The 14,982-nt window shown below is 40.3% G+C and overlaps 1 long non-coding RNA gene across 1 annotated transcript in view; it reads right to left on the minus strand.

Annotated features, from left to right (window-relative positions):
• Positions 1-795: 795 nt before the first annotated feature.
• LOC110342061 overlaps positions 796-14,982 on the minus strand; it is a 40,879-nt gene continuing 26,692 nt past the window's right edge. The window contains exons 2-3 of the long non-coding RNA XR_002384052.2: positions 1,582-1,680; positions 796-1,295 (exon numbers count right to left, since the gene is read on the minus strand). This is a non-coding gene — a long non-coding RNA (uncharacterized LOC110342061). The remainder of the gene's footprint in view (positions 1,296-1,581; positions 1,681-14,982) is intronic.

A 14,982-nucleotide genomic window follows, 5' to 3' on the forward strand; every position in this document is an offset into this window, starting at 1 on the left:
TCTCCTTATTTTTGGCATCATTGCAATTTAGTAGTTTTATCCTTGATGTTGAACTAAGCATATGTGCTACGACTGCTGCCTCCCAGACCCTTGTATACTCTGTATTTTCTCTCCCATTTCCGGTCTACACAGTCTTGCACATACATAAACCCAAACAGCTCTGTATAGGACACACAAACTCCTCACTTCAAAGCAAAAGGAAGAAGGGAAGGAAGCTGTCTGAAGCAACAGATTAGTGAGGCCCTTGGAGACCTGGCTGAGTAGCTGTTAGAAAGGCTGACATATACAGCCAATTACTGACAAGTGGGAATGTAACTCAATATTGCTAAACCCTTTCATTTTGCAAAGGAATCATACATTCATGTGTTTTATGAATTAATCGAAAGGAACTGATACTGCCAACTAAACGGAGAAATAAGGAAGCATAGCAATTTCCACCACACCACACTCACATCTGTGGGCTGGTTTGATCATATCCTTATGAAGGTATGGCTTTGGTTTTCACATGGGTAAGACAGAATAAGATTTAGACTTCAAATTCTACTCTATTTATTGACCAGGAAGGACCTGCCAAGTCTGTGTGTAAAAGTGTGATTAACATCAAGACCGAAATTGATTTAAAACTGCCGCATCTAAGACAATGTAGAGAACACTTTGTCCCACCTCCTTATTTTAGAAAAAACAGATGCAGAAATTGAGATGACCTCACTAATTTTCTCAAGGTTCTGGAGAAAAATAATGTCCGAAATGGCTGGACAAACACACTCTGCATTCAGGGATCACACTGATCAGAGACACCGAATGCCCCTAGAATTTAATTCCGTGCTTATGCAAAGAGAACACTTTCCACCTGGTCACATCAGGAGGATTAGTACATGATAATAATTTTTGTCTAGGCCTGCACAAAGTCTATAGAGCCCAGGGGGTGCTTGGGAGTTATTGTTGGCCAGGGCGTGGGGTGAGGGCACAGGTCCCAGGGACCTATCATATATGTGAGATCTGGAATAGGACTGGGAATTGGATATGGGGAGCATGAATAAGGGTCAGCAGGACTCACTGGAGGAAAGATGAACATAGGATGTGATGCATAGGCAAGGCCTGGGGTTGGATGTGGTGAGGGTAACTGGAATGGAGGAGGAACAGAGGAAACGTGCACGCAGCCTATTTGGTCCACACCCTTCACATTGGCTACTTGTTTTAAGGTTTTGTTGTTGCTGCTGCTTGTCTTGTTTTGCTTCATGAAAGGATTCAAGAGCCTTCATAGGGAACTCCATTCATACATTGACCCCTGAGACCTGTGACATACAATGGAAGTGGAGGTCACATATCATCACCACATCATATCAGACAAGGCAACCTACACATTTATAAACGGTAGAGATCTTCACTTATCAGAGATGGTGGTAATCAGAGATTGGGGAGAGTAGGGTGCAGGGGAGAAAGAAACTGAGCAACTGCCAGAATAGTTACGGGAAGTGGAATTTAGACGGTTTTTCTATTGCAGAGTAGGTAACTTCTGCTTAACACAGCATGTGGTGTCTTCCAAAATCACTATACCTTTATACCATATGGAATTCTTACCACACAGAGGCATGTGAAAAAAATGGAATGTAGGTTATCCTGGCTTGCTGATTGTAGACTGAATTCATGCACCAAGTTTCCATAATGTTCTTCCCAAAGCTGTACAAGCAGAGGATGGAGAGATAGTGGATTAATGTTTGCTGTGCAAGCAGAGGATGGAGAGATAGTGGATTAATGTTTGCTGTGCAAGCATGAGGACTTGGGTTCAGTTCCTAGAGCTTATGTAAAGAATGGTTGGATGGTTATAGACCAACCAGAGATGCTGGCCAAAAACCAAAGTAGATTGCTTCTGAAGAATCACAACTGAGTCTGACCTCTGGCCTTCAAACTCATGCACACATACATGTGTGCATGCACACACATGCACTCTCACACTCTTGCACTCTGAGACACATATACACACATGCATACACATAGTCTCACACATGCACACTCACTAACACAACACACATACATGCATGTACACACACACACAAACTTGTACCAAGATTATGTCTCAATAAAATTGAATTGCCACCATATGGAGAGAAAAGCTGTAGGTGAAGGCAAATAGGCTGATTTAATAGAAACCTTAAATCAAAGGAAACAAAGATCATCCCTATCTAAATGAGAATATAATATTTCCTAGACCTGGATTATAATTGCTCCTTAAAAATGGAAGAAATTTAGTTCATTGGATCTCTCAAAGGGACCTGCAGAGAAGAGAATGCCCTGTATACACACAGGAGGCAAAAAAGGCTTGGCACTAAGGATTGTTTACATGATACTCTGCAGAAAATGTAGCTAATTCAAGAATGCCTTTATTGGGGATTGCTAAAGCCTATTTTCCCAGGAAAGTGTATGTTTTTTTATGGGGCATTGACCTAGAATTCAACTCAAGTTGTTTTTATCTCCCCATGAATGGTTGCTGGTCCCAGGTTTAAAGAGTTTGTCTACTTTCGTCTTGTCTGGTTGCTCTTCTGATTAATTTCTCTTTTTTGTGAAAAATTAAAATGTCATATGAATGAGAAGCATGTCAAATCCTTGTAAGTCAGGGATTTGTTTCAAACACTTTTTATAAACTATCAAACAGAATATATAAACCAAGTACATGACAGTACATGAATATGGTAATAACTTATGCCATCAATATTCTGGTTTTGATACAGTTGGGTTGCATTTCCTGCCTATAAAATATTCCTGGTGGCATAAGATTTTCACAACTACTTTTGCATTTTTGTTGTAATTCTCTCATAAAAAGAGAGCTGATTAAGACAGGGGAGGGAAATCTATGAGTCTTTTGAGGATTGCTTGATTCTAATTTCTAGCAAACGGGCAGAAAAAGGTAAGATAGTGACTAGTTGGAAACAAGGGTTTGATCCAGAACCATGGGCAATGCCAAGTACAAGTGCTTTAATTGACAATTCCCGTGTCTACGGACTTCACACTGACGATGGCAGACTCACAGAAAAACTGGTTTTCTTTTTTGTGTGTGTTTGATAATTTCTTGGTGGAGCAAACAGAATGTTCTGTTCATCTGAGAGAAATTCCATGGGACTATTCTGGTCCATTTTTCCTTCAAATGCAATTTTAAGCAAATGTGCCAACTCAGGAAGCAGCTAGGCCTGGGTCTGGGGTTTGCCAATTCTGAGACAAACCTGGTTACCTGAGAAGCATTGTAGCATTTTCTGAAAAAAAAAACTAGTGTAAACTTGGCCCTTGCCACGGACTAGGTGCTTCTCAACAATGCCCATGTATTATTACATATGTTACAAACACATCTGCTTGATTCTGTAAACCAGTCCCTTTAACCAAACTCTTCAGTTACTCACCTGCACATGCTAGTCTAAGAATGGAAGCAAGAATTGATTAGGAAAAATAAAAATCCCTGCATGGTTTCAATTTCATCCTTGCCTCATGGCCACAAGACAGCTTCAGAAGAGAAGGCTGGTGGTCAGAAATGGTCCCAACACTAAGATAATTTCTCAGTGCAAGATTAACTCTGGGGAGGACCTAGGGTTGTTGAAACTCCAACAGTTTCCACACTGTGTTCTCCCTTCTCCGTTTCCCATAACTACATCCCATCTGACTCTGATTCCAGGGCTCTTTATGCAGTTCTCAGCCACAGCTTACTGGTGACTGATACTGAGTAGCCACCAAAGCCTTGGGATTTTCCTGTGTGGTCTCCATTAAGTCTTACTAACTTCTTTCTTACGTAAACAGTATTAATTGTGGACAAGTGTATTGGTTTGTTTTTTTTTTATTAAGAACATCCATCTAAATACTTGTTTTTGTATTCATATCCTTGTGCTGATCTCAGCCTTGGCTGAAGAAGCTTTTGTTTGCAGTGGGTGACAGTTAACACAGAGACTCACAGTGGGTAAAGTGCTAAGGATAAGTGGCTACTGACTGCTCATCTTTAAGTGAGACATCACTCCACGACTCAAGAAACTTCATGGAAGAATGGACAGAAAACAATACAAGAGGCTCCGTGAGATGTCTGGATTTCACGATGAAGACCACATGGTAGAATGAGAGAATTAACTCCTGGAAGGAGTTTTCTTTACTCACACTTACAACATGGTATTCACACATGTGCACATATGTGTACATGAGCATATATGGGCATGCATGCAGGTGCACACACACATACACATACAAAATATATAGAAGTAGGAGAGGGAGAGAATATATAATCAAAGTATATTATATATTCAGTATGAAATTGTGAAAGAATATATCTGCTTTAAAAATGTAGTAAAAATATCAATTTAATTGTCTTTATCTTTGATCTATAGTAAATGTGTGTAGTCCTAAGAATAAGGATGTTTTAGGCACTTTCCAGATTCTGAACAGCAATTATTTATAGAGAATATTGATAACCATCTGCACTATTCAGTTTGACCAGGATTGCTACCCAGTCTGTAATTTTCTTGGTCTGAATCAAAGTTAGAAGCAGACCCAGTGCTCCTATTGCAGAGCCCTAAAGAGCCATGGAGTGTGTTCACAGCTTACTTGCCTGTGGTGGAGATGGGCCATTCACACAGTCCTGCCAAAGACACACAGAGGGACAGAGTAAATGTACTTATTGCAAGATGGAGAGGATGTGGTTCGAAGACTTACGATGAGAGCCTGGCTTTTGGGCTACTTTCATGGGATGGCTGTGACCTCTAGTTCCTGCTCCCTGTGATCCTATGACTTCAGAGTCTGTCTCCTCAGCTTTCATGCATATCTTCACAGAGTCCCTTTTGTGTGTTGATGGCTCGTGCTGGTTTGGGGCTTGCCAATAAGTGCATGGAAAGATGCAGCTTGCTTTTCTTCTCCATTGCTATCACCTTGGAGTGAGACCCAGTTGTCTGGATCTGTAGCCTCTGCCTGCATAACTTCTCTATATCTACCCTTCCTCACATGCCCAGTTCTAGCTAGGCCAGCCTGCTGGGGTCGGGGTACATCAGACCTAGGGCAGCGTCTGAAGGTTGTGTTACTTTTCCTGGGAAGAAGTAAACAAACAAACAAACAAACACAATCTATTCATCCTCGATAGGTACCTACAGAGCAAAGAGAGGGGGATTCTGTGGGGGTCCCTGAAGGTGTCACCGCTCGCCTGGAAATGATCTGCAATAAGGTGAGAATGAAAACTAATTTCAGCCTTATTCAACATGTATCAAACTACAGGAGTCTAATGTCAGGCAGTTTATTGCCGCCATATGTACACACAGACCAATTTAGAAAAAAGCTTCCTGGTACAATATATTCCCTGGTGCTTAAGGAGGCAAAATTGAAACTCAAAGTACATGTGATTTCTTTCACGAAGATGGGTTCTAGAGATAAGCTCCCCATATTAGATTAAGGACCTAGGGAGGATCTGGCCTGGTCTTGGTCATACAGATAGCATAGAGGTCCTTTGGACTGTTAACCGTCTCTGTTCCCAGTTATGGGAGCTTGAGTATTGCCTGGCCCTACAGATAATGCAGATAAGCAGGCTGTTAATCACCTCCAATTCCCAGCCATCTGGATGGAAAAGTAGATTATGCATCGTTTCCTTTAAGAGGAAAATCCTTCGTGCTTAGCATTCCTGGTTTCTTTGGTGGTCTGTAGACATAAAGACCTTTTCGTTCCCAACAGGATTCTGTGCAAGTTAAATTGGTGAACAAAATAGTTTGTTTTGGTTACTTACAAGAATGTGGGTGGCCAGGCGGTGGTGGTGCACGCCTTTAATCCCAGCACTCAGGAGGCAGAGGCAGGCGGATCTCTGTGAGTTTGAGGCCAGGCTGGACCGACAGCCTCCAAAACAATACAGAGAAACCCTGTCTCGTAAAAAAAAAAAAAAAAAAAAAAAAAAAACGTGGGTGACTTGAGCCACTGGAAAATCTCACTCCCATCATCACTGAATCATGAGTAGCTGACTCACTGGAGAGTTCTAACCCCTAATCACTCTTCTGCCATCTTGAAACTGTAGTATTTCACTGATGACCACATACAGCTGTAACAGGAACTGTAACTACTGTGTAGAAAGAAAGACAGACAAACAGAGAGAGAGAGAGAGAAAGAGAGAGAGAGAGAAAATTAGCCAGATAGTGGTGGTGGCCTATGCCTTAATCCCAGCACTTGGGAGGCAGAGGCAGGCAGATTTCTGTGAGTTCCAGACTAGCCTGCTCTACAGAATGAGTTCCAGAATGGTCAGGGTTGTACACAGAGAAACTCAGTCTTGAAAAACCAAGAGAGAGAGGGAGAGCCCTTCTTTCAGTTACCAAACTACTGAAACAACAGACACCCAGGCCTAGTAAAGAGAAAGGCTGAGGCCCTGCCCCTGACAGAAGAAGAACATGCCTTCCAGTTCTGACAACGTAAACAAACACGCATACTTCTGGCTTTAGTTTCATCTTTTATGGCCAAGCCATAACTGAGTCTGTTTTCCTTTACCAATGTACCTCTGAGTCCCTTTGAAGAGACAATAGGTTGATGAATCAGAGGGTGCCCTCCTAAGAGCCTCGGGGAGGAGGTCAGAAGGCAAGCCTGTGGCTAGCCACTCTTTGTAATTAGGATATAGGGTAGGTCTCAGTTTCCGGGACACTTTCTCTGGTCCTCTCATCCTTGGATGTTTGCTGCCTGTGAATGCATACTGGGAAGGGGGTAAAGGAGATGCATTTGGGGATTTTGACCTGACATTATGAATGAAGATTACTGGGCTACTTAACTTTTATGAACCTGAGAGTTCCTCCTAAACTTTTATGTCTTAGATCATAATATAAGAAATATGGCTGAAACGCCCGTCATTTTGAAGACTCAGGCGGGGCATTTGCTGAGTGGTTGTTTTGTTATGTGACAGGAGAGTTCACTTTTATTTTGGCAAAGTATTCAGTTTATTTATTTTTCTATGTAGACTGGGTTGGCATTCAGGGTTAGATATTTGTTTAATCTTCCCCTCCATATTTAAGGAGTAAAAGCTATTTGGATTTACCTGGAACAATTTTGCAGTTGCCAATTGATAGAAGATACAGTATCTCAGTGTTGTGGGGGCTCTAAATAAACACTTAGGAGCTGGGTATGCTAAGGAATAGACAGAAAGTTTCTTGAAAAACTTGTCAGCTTACATTGAATTTGAGTAAATTTTTGAGAGATTGCTATTGTAACTTGTGTGGGAATGAAAAATAGTAAATTTTGATATTTTGGTAACCCCCTACCTCCACAGGGAGAATTCTTGATGACAAGCCCTTTCAGGATCTGAGAGTTCACTCTGAATTAATGTAACTCTTTTTTGTGTGTTATTTTTAGTGCTAATACATTCTTATAATAACTGGCTTGCTAGAGCCTGACCATTTGAATGTTGGAACACTAGAGCTTTTTCTACAAAGCCAGGTAAAGACACATCAGCAACAAAAAGCATAGACAGCTCTCCCTGGTGAATAAATGTGCAAATTTTTCTTTAATTAAAAAAGCATAGCTAGTTAATTGCCTGCTAATAGAGAGAGTGGAGTCTCAAAATTGTGGTAATATTATATGATAATCATAGTTTTTTTCTTTTTTAAAATTAAGACTGCCCAGGAAATTCTGTATACAATCAGTGTGATTTACTGTTCTCATAATTAATTTTATGGTTTCCAGTTTCATGTCAGTTTTGCTGTTGTTTTCCTTTTTATTCTGACAATTTCATGCATGTCTGTGATTTACTGTGATCATATTGACTCACTAATTGTCCTCTTACTGTGCCCTATTCCTCCCTCCCCTCCCACTTTCATGTCCTTCCTGTGCATGCCCTGTGATGTAGTCACAGGTACTGTGCCTTCATGACTGCAATGGCATGTCCTGTCCATACCACAGTTCCTCAAAACATTGTTCTCCTTCTTCCAGCCCTTACAGCATTTTGATAGGTTAATGTGTCTCTACATTCACCATTGTCCATTGCAATGACTCAGACTGAAGTCAGCTAATCTATAGGTACAAACAAATACATAGAAGGCAGTTTGACTGTGTGTCCGTTTAACAGAAAAACACCAATAGGAGATTCTCTCTCCTAAGGCCTGTGATATCCACAGGTATTGACATTTGTACAAGTTCATAGTACTAGGTGTATAATCCATTCCACTAATCAGGCTGAAAATTCAATCAGAAAGCAGTTGTTAATCTCCCCAAACAGTCATGGTAGCAGTAGATACTTCTTACTTGGTTCATCAGTATTATAGTGTACAAGGCCCACACTGGGTAAGAGCATGGATGACTTCTCTTCCCTCACAATCTGTATAACACTTCCAAGAACTATAAATGCTCAGTATCATGGAGGAGGCTTTCAGATCCATTTCAGCTTAATTTCTCTGTGCTTTGTTATTGGATATAGGAAATGCACTTGCACATTAAAAGAATAGCCTGACAGCTGCACATCGTGGTTTATTTGTAGGACTTCTAACAATGGGAGTAGAGGCTGTCCCTAAATCTTTGGCTGGCTCTTGAGAACCTATTGTTCATACTGGATTGCCTTGATCAGACTAAATAAAAGGGGAGGTGGTTTGTCTTACTGAAACTTGATATGTCATGCTTTGTTGATACAGGTAGAAGGCCTACCCATTTCTGAACAGAAAGAGAGGAGGAGTGGATTGAAGGGGAAGCAGGGTGGGGGGAGTAGGAGTAGAGGAGGGAGGACACTATGGATGGGGTGTAGAATAAATAGATTAAATTAGAAAGAAAAATCATTGAATCGTCTACTGTAGTCACAAGCATTGTTATTGAACTTTGTAAAAATTCTAGACTTTAAAGTTCTGCTGTTTGCCATGCTGTTGATCTACTATGCACCAAACCAAGGACTTAAAATTCTGCTTCAAAAGTAAAAGCTGAATTCATATATATGTAGCTTTCTTTTAGGCTCCACATTCCACATGTATATAAAGCTCCAAATATGTACACTTAGTCCTCTAAACTGAATTGTTAGTGAGTGTAGCTTGTCCATGCTCAAGTTCGTATGTTCCTAATTAAGAGTAAAATGGTTAAGCATAGACAATTAGATTGTTTTGTTAATTGTTAAGCTTCTGCAAAATTATAACCAGGACATGGCTACAGAGTCTTTTGTCATCTGTAGTTTGATCGTTCTCTAAAGAATTTGCAGGCAAAATTATGAAAATTTACTCTAGCAAACACTACCATTTTAGTCAAATAAACTGATCAGGTTTGAAAAAATATTTTATTTTACTGTATTTTCATGCTAGGACATTACCCACAGGAACTAAACTTGAGAATAAACACTAGGTGAGCTCATCCTAAGAGCTATTGATTTGCATCAGTTGCTTGCAATGAATAAAAAGGGGTTTTGCTGGCATCAAATCCTTGACATCTGTCACTGACACTCCCCTAGGCCCCTCTGAGGGATCAGATCACACCGTCAGGGCAGATCTAATCCTGGCAATGGGTGATGATGAAAATCAAGCTCTCAGATAGTTAATTAGTGATGTCTTCAGAGACAAGAGAGAGTTGTCAGAATGAAGGAGGACTCTGAATATGAGGCTAACGGTATAGCAGGAAGACAAAAGTCTTCCAAAAGTAAAAGCTGAGGGGTGGCAGAGGAATGTTTCTTATGCATGGCTACCTGACATCAATTGAACATTTTCTAAGCCTCATTCTTAGCTGCTTTCTGTTTATAACATCTGTATCAGACACTGTATCTTCCAGTTGAGTAAAACATATCATCCAAAATCCCTTAAGACTGATGAATAAAAACAAGATGGTGAAATTGTAACTGCCCTAGTGAGAAAATGGATATTCTAAAGACAGTCTCTCTCTCTCTCTCTCTCTCTCTCTCTCTCTCTCTCTCTCTCTCTCTCTCTCTCTCTCTCTCTCTCTCTCTCTCTCTCAGAGTCTTGAAACAATGGTCACCAAAGAATTAAAATTCTCCAGAAATCCTATGCTATGAAAGGAAGCATCTGAAGCCTTGGTGCCACCCAGAGGAGGAAATTGTCTTCCAGGAAAGATCTAGAGACTTTTTATTGAGTCAAATTAACAAAAACACATTCTCTGCACCCCTTTTCCCTATCTCTTTTATCAACTGGTTACACAGCTTCAAGAGAAACAAAGAAAACCAGAAGTCATTTGTCACTGATTTGTTCAAACTCAATAAATCTATTTTCCTTTATCAGTCTACCTCCTAAGATTTTAAGATTTACTTTATTTGTGTGTGTGTGTGTGTGTGTTGCGTGCGTGTTTTGAGCAGAATTATATGTGCATGTGAGTTTGTGAACGTGGAGGCACTGGAGCTGTTGGAGCTTTCGGTCTCAGGCAGTTGTGAGCAGCCTAATGTGGGTGCTGGGAACTGAACTTGCATCCTCTGTAAGAGCAGCGAGCCACCTTAACCTCTGAGCCATCTTTCTAGTCTTCTCAATTTTAAGAACCAGCATGCTATGTAGTTGAGAGGACCTTGTAACATTTGGTGTGTGTGTGTGTATGTGTGTGTGTGTGTATGTGCATGTGTGCGTGTATGTGTGTGTTTCAACTCATAATTCTCCTGATTCAGATTCCTGAATATTGCATATACATTGGATGAAATTAATATCTGATAGTAAGCTAAACAAGAAATCCTAGATTTCACAGATTTCTAAGTATGACCTTTCTTCTTTCTAAGTTTGTAATTGCATGCAGGTCACCTCAGAATATGAAAAAAATAAAACAATCTTAAAAACTAATAGTCATGAATGTCTACACAAATACAATCACAATGAGTCATGTTTCCTGGCACCTAAATGATTTCATTAGGAAGCCAGGTGCAGTTGCTCCTCTCCCTGATGAGAGGAGGATAACAGACTATTTTTCAAATCTAATTTGCTTTGCATTCTCTATCTGAAAGTCAGGGTAAGCACAATAAAGACCTGAATCATGGTTTTCCCTATTTCTGTTTGAACAGCCAACTGGTGTGTAAACAATCTTTAATTGTTCTTGCAATTCCCCAATAGCATCAATGATCCTTGTGTCACCTGCAATATGATAAAAGGGACCTGTGAGTCACACGCCCTTACTGTGTATAGAGATGACTGCCTCTCCCCTTTTTACCATGGAGTCATGAAATGCATCAGCCCATTGGAAAAGCTTGGGACCTCTCTAGGGAATTTTTCTTGTAAATCTGGGGAATGAGCTTGTATTCTACACTGTGTACACAGGTATTTTATTATTAATATTGAAGCAATTCTCCCAAGAAAATGAGATTCTGTTGGAGCTGTTGGCTACAGTCTCCACTGTCCTGAGACTCTCTGCTTGAACTTTTATGAATTGATCTCTGAAGCCTATAGTGTGATGGAATCTTTCAAGAGTTTGGGGAAAGTTAGAGGTAGACGTAAGGTGAGATTCGTGACACCTATCACTATGATAAAATCACAGGCAGAACCAGAAAAAGGGAACAAAAGGACACGGTGTGGGGTGGGCTTAGGTCTCCCTTCTAAAGCAAAGCTCAGTTGCTGTGCCAAGCCTCTCCTACTATCAGTGAAGATACATACTGTTGAGTGGATCTATTTGGATTTCAGAATCAGCACATTCATTATTTGGGTGTGTTACTCTGGCTACATCTGCTTCTGGTTACCAAAGCTTACAGGAGCAGTGGCACTGGACCACTCCCTTCATGGAAAGGACAAAAGGAAACTCAGCCTCTCCCCTGTCGCTTTGGGCTTCTCATGCCCTTGAGTCACCAGGCTATGGAATAAATTACAGTGTTAAAAGGAGTAACTGATGCACAGGGGGGATTTGACCACTACTCCAGAGTGGAAGTAAGGAAGTTCAGAGTGGAGGAGATTCCTTACTATGGTTTTGAGTTTCACCCTGCTCCATGTTAAGGTCACTGGGACACTATAACAAACCAAGCCAGGCAAGATGATAAATGTCCCAGTCCCTTCAGGAATGAAGGTGGGGTATCACTCCTCTGGGTTAAATACCAAATGCTTAAGTTCTTGCTGCAGGCTAATGGGATACAGAATGGGTAGTAGAAGAAGGTTATTATAAATATTATCCAAAACCATGTGACCAGTTACAGAAACAAGATTTATAATTGTCATGAGTATTTGTGTCTGACTTTGTGAAGAACTTATTTGTGCATATACACATATATATGCAGCAGATAGCTGTGTTTTCTTTCTGCTACTATTTCTCTTCATGTGACATAACATTGATTGACTTTATATCATTACCTAAGTCCTGCTAAATCTGTAGCATCATTGTTAGCTTATGAGATTTCAATGAGTAAATGTTCCTCAAGGGACTTCGCCATTCCACTCTGGGAGAAGAATTATTGTACTCCTGTTTGTTACATGTGTAGCTATATAATGTTAGGTAGACTTCTGTTCTTGTTATTGTGTTTACTTGGAAATCAAGTCTGGTATAAAGAGATGTTGCTTGGCATCCAGTTAATAAGGGATGAACTTGTAGTTGTTGATCTTGATAGTCAACATTACTAGACTCAAAATCACCCAAGAATGTGTTTTTTAGAGTATTTCATCATCTTAATCATCATCACCATTTTGTGTGTGTGCATGTATATGTGTGTGTATGGGTGTGTGTGCATGGATGTATACATGTGTTTATGCAGGTGATTGAGTACCACAAAGCATGTGTGGAGGTCATTTTGTTCCTTCTACCATATGTTTCAGGGATTAAATTCAAGTCATCAGGCTTGTGCAGCTTACATGCTAAGCCCTCTAATAGGCTCTAAGTCATTTATGGATAATTTTTTTGCTAAGAAACTTATATGTGAACCTGAGTATATAGGTGAGTTCGAGGCAGCAGAAGCTTAAAGTGTCTGGTCACATCATATGCACAGGAGAGAGAAATAGGCATGTCTGACAGGCAGAGAGAATAAATAGGAGAAGAGAGTAGAGAGAGTACACTAGATATCAGTACCAAGCTATATAACCAACCGTGGAGTAAGAAGCAAAGATAGAAATGGTACAGAGAATAGTACAAGCCCAGAGGATAACGGTAGATGGGATACAAGAAAAGCTGGCTAGAAATAAGCCAAGTTAAGGATGGGCATTCATAAGTAAAATTAAGAATTCCTACATTTATTTGGGAGCTGGGTGGTGGGCCCCCAAGGAGCAAAGAGTTAAAAAAAAGTAACTATATGGCTCCTCTCTCTTGCATGAGCTGTTTTCAAGGAGATTGCCCCTAAAGTAATGTAGGAAAGGATACTGTGTACTTCAGCTTTCTATCCCATCTACTAACGATGGCAGCAGAAATAAGGTCCTCTCAGTGTCAGCTCAATCTGCAGATGTCCCAGAGCTGATTCTCATCATCCTAACTTGGCTCAGGTACCCAACTCCCAAACCAATACTTGTCTCCCTGGTGATGGGCTGTACTTGCTGGCTAGCCCTGTGTCGAGTACCAGGCAGAAGGGGCTAAATAGTGCCTGCTCTTATCAAACATTATTGCTTTCAGCTGGGAAGCAATAATTCACTGGAGAAATTTGTGGCGCTAAATTTTCAATAAAAAGGGAAATATTCTTTCTTTTTCTGAGAATCTCATTTCTTGCTCCTTATGATGCTCCCATTTCTCTGATACTTCAAATAGCTAATAAGTCAGAACACCTGGGAATAGCAGGTCATCACTTTCTTGCATCATAAAAGGACACTGTAAACATGTTAGACTAAGATGAACAAGATGTAGACTTTCAACATCAACCAGTCAAACACAGGTTTGAAGTTCTATTTTCTTTTCAAAGCAACAAAAAGAAAGCAGTTGAAAGGCCCATATTCGAAAGAACTATACATACTATGTCACTTAAGTCATCACTTTCATTTTTCTAAGGTTCATACTCTCTGAAAAAGTTCCATAGCCTCAAGGAACAAAGGGGGCTTCCTACATTGCACTCTAAATTTGGTTTCTATATATGAAGTAAGACTGATATCCCAGTCCAAAATCTCTGAGTCCTTCCTAGTGCATGCCAATAGTCCACAGTGCAATGTGCTTTATAGTAATTTAGAAAATAGTCTGGTCCTCTCCATCAAAATCACCTTCCAAATGTGGAGATCTTGTGTCCTTTTTAAAAAGTAACTCATTGAGTCAATACACATAACTCATATGCTGTAGGTGTGTGTCCTTCACTGGGGCATGGGAAATCTGCAAATATTCAACACCTCAAAGAGAAGTGACTCCCTCAAACTGCCACCAATTTTCAATAGCTCCTCAGCTAGGGGTGGGTACCCTGAGAACCACCACACATCATGGGATTTTTTATTTGTTTGATCTTCTGCAGATCTTGTATAGGTAGCCATAGCTGCTGTGAGATGATATGGGCCACAGCCATGTCATTTGCGGATGATAGCAATTTACAGCACCCCTTCCCATATTCTGGCTCGGACATTATTTTATTTGTTTAATTTATCTTATTTTATGTGCATGGGTGTCTTAACTGCATGCATTTCAATGTGTCATTTGCATGTCTGATGCCTGTGAAAGACAGACAAGGGCATCACATCCTTTCAAACTTGAGGGGTGGTGCATTCAGAATTAGAATATGGGTGCTAGGAATCAAATTTGTGTTTTCTGGAATAGCAGAAGTAGTTTTAACCACTGAGTTATCTCTAAAGACAATCTCTTGCATTCCTTCTGCCACTTTTCCCACCACATTCTCTAAGCCCTGTGGATGGAGGCTGATATAGATGTCACTTCTATCACTGAATATACACAATCACTTTCTCTCATTATTTTGAACAGTAAAAGTCTCTGCATTAACCACTAATTTACTGCATTTGGTTTCTCTGCCTGAGGCTAAAAACAACACCTATCTAGGGATAAACATAAATGTTTAGAAGGCAGTTTGACAATATAATCACTTATCAAAACAGTATCAGTAGTTTTCCCCTTGGGCCTATGACTACCCTCATCATGATTTTGACCTTTTTTTCAGTGTCAAGAATAAATCTCTCCTGTGGAGTGTAGCAAACTTTCTTTTAGGCCACCAAC

Source organism: Mesocricetus auratus, unplaced genomic scaffold, assembly GCF_017639785.1.
Source record: "Mesocricetus auratus isolate SY011 unplaced genomic scaffold, BCM_Maur_2.0 Super-Scaffold_100006, whole genome shotgun sequence".
Taxonomy (NCBI): domain Eukaryota; kingdom Metazoa; phylum Chordata; class Mammalia; order Rodentia; family Cricetidae; genus Mesocricetus; species Mesocricetus auratus.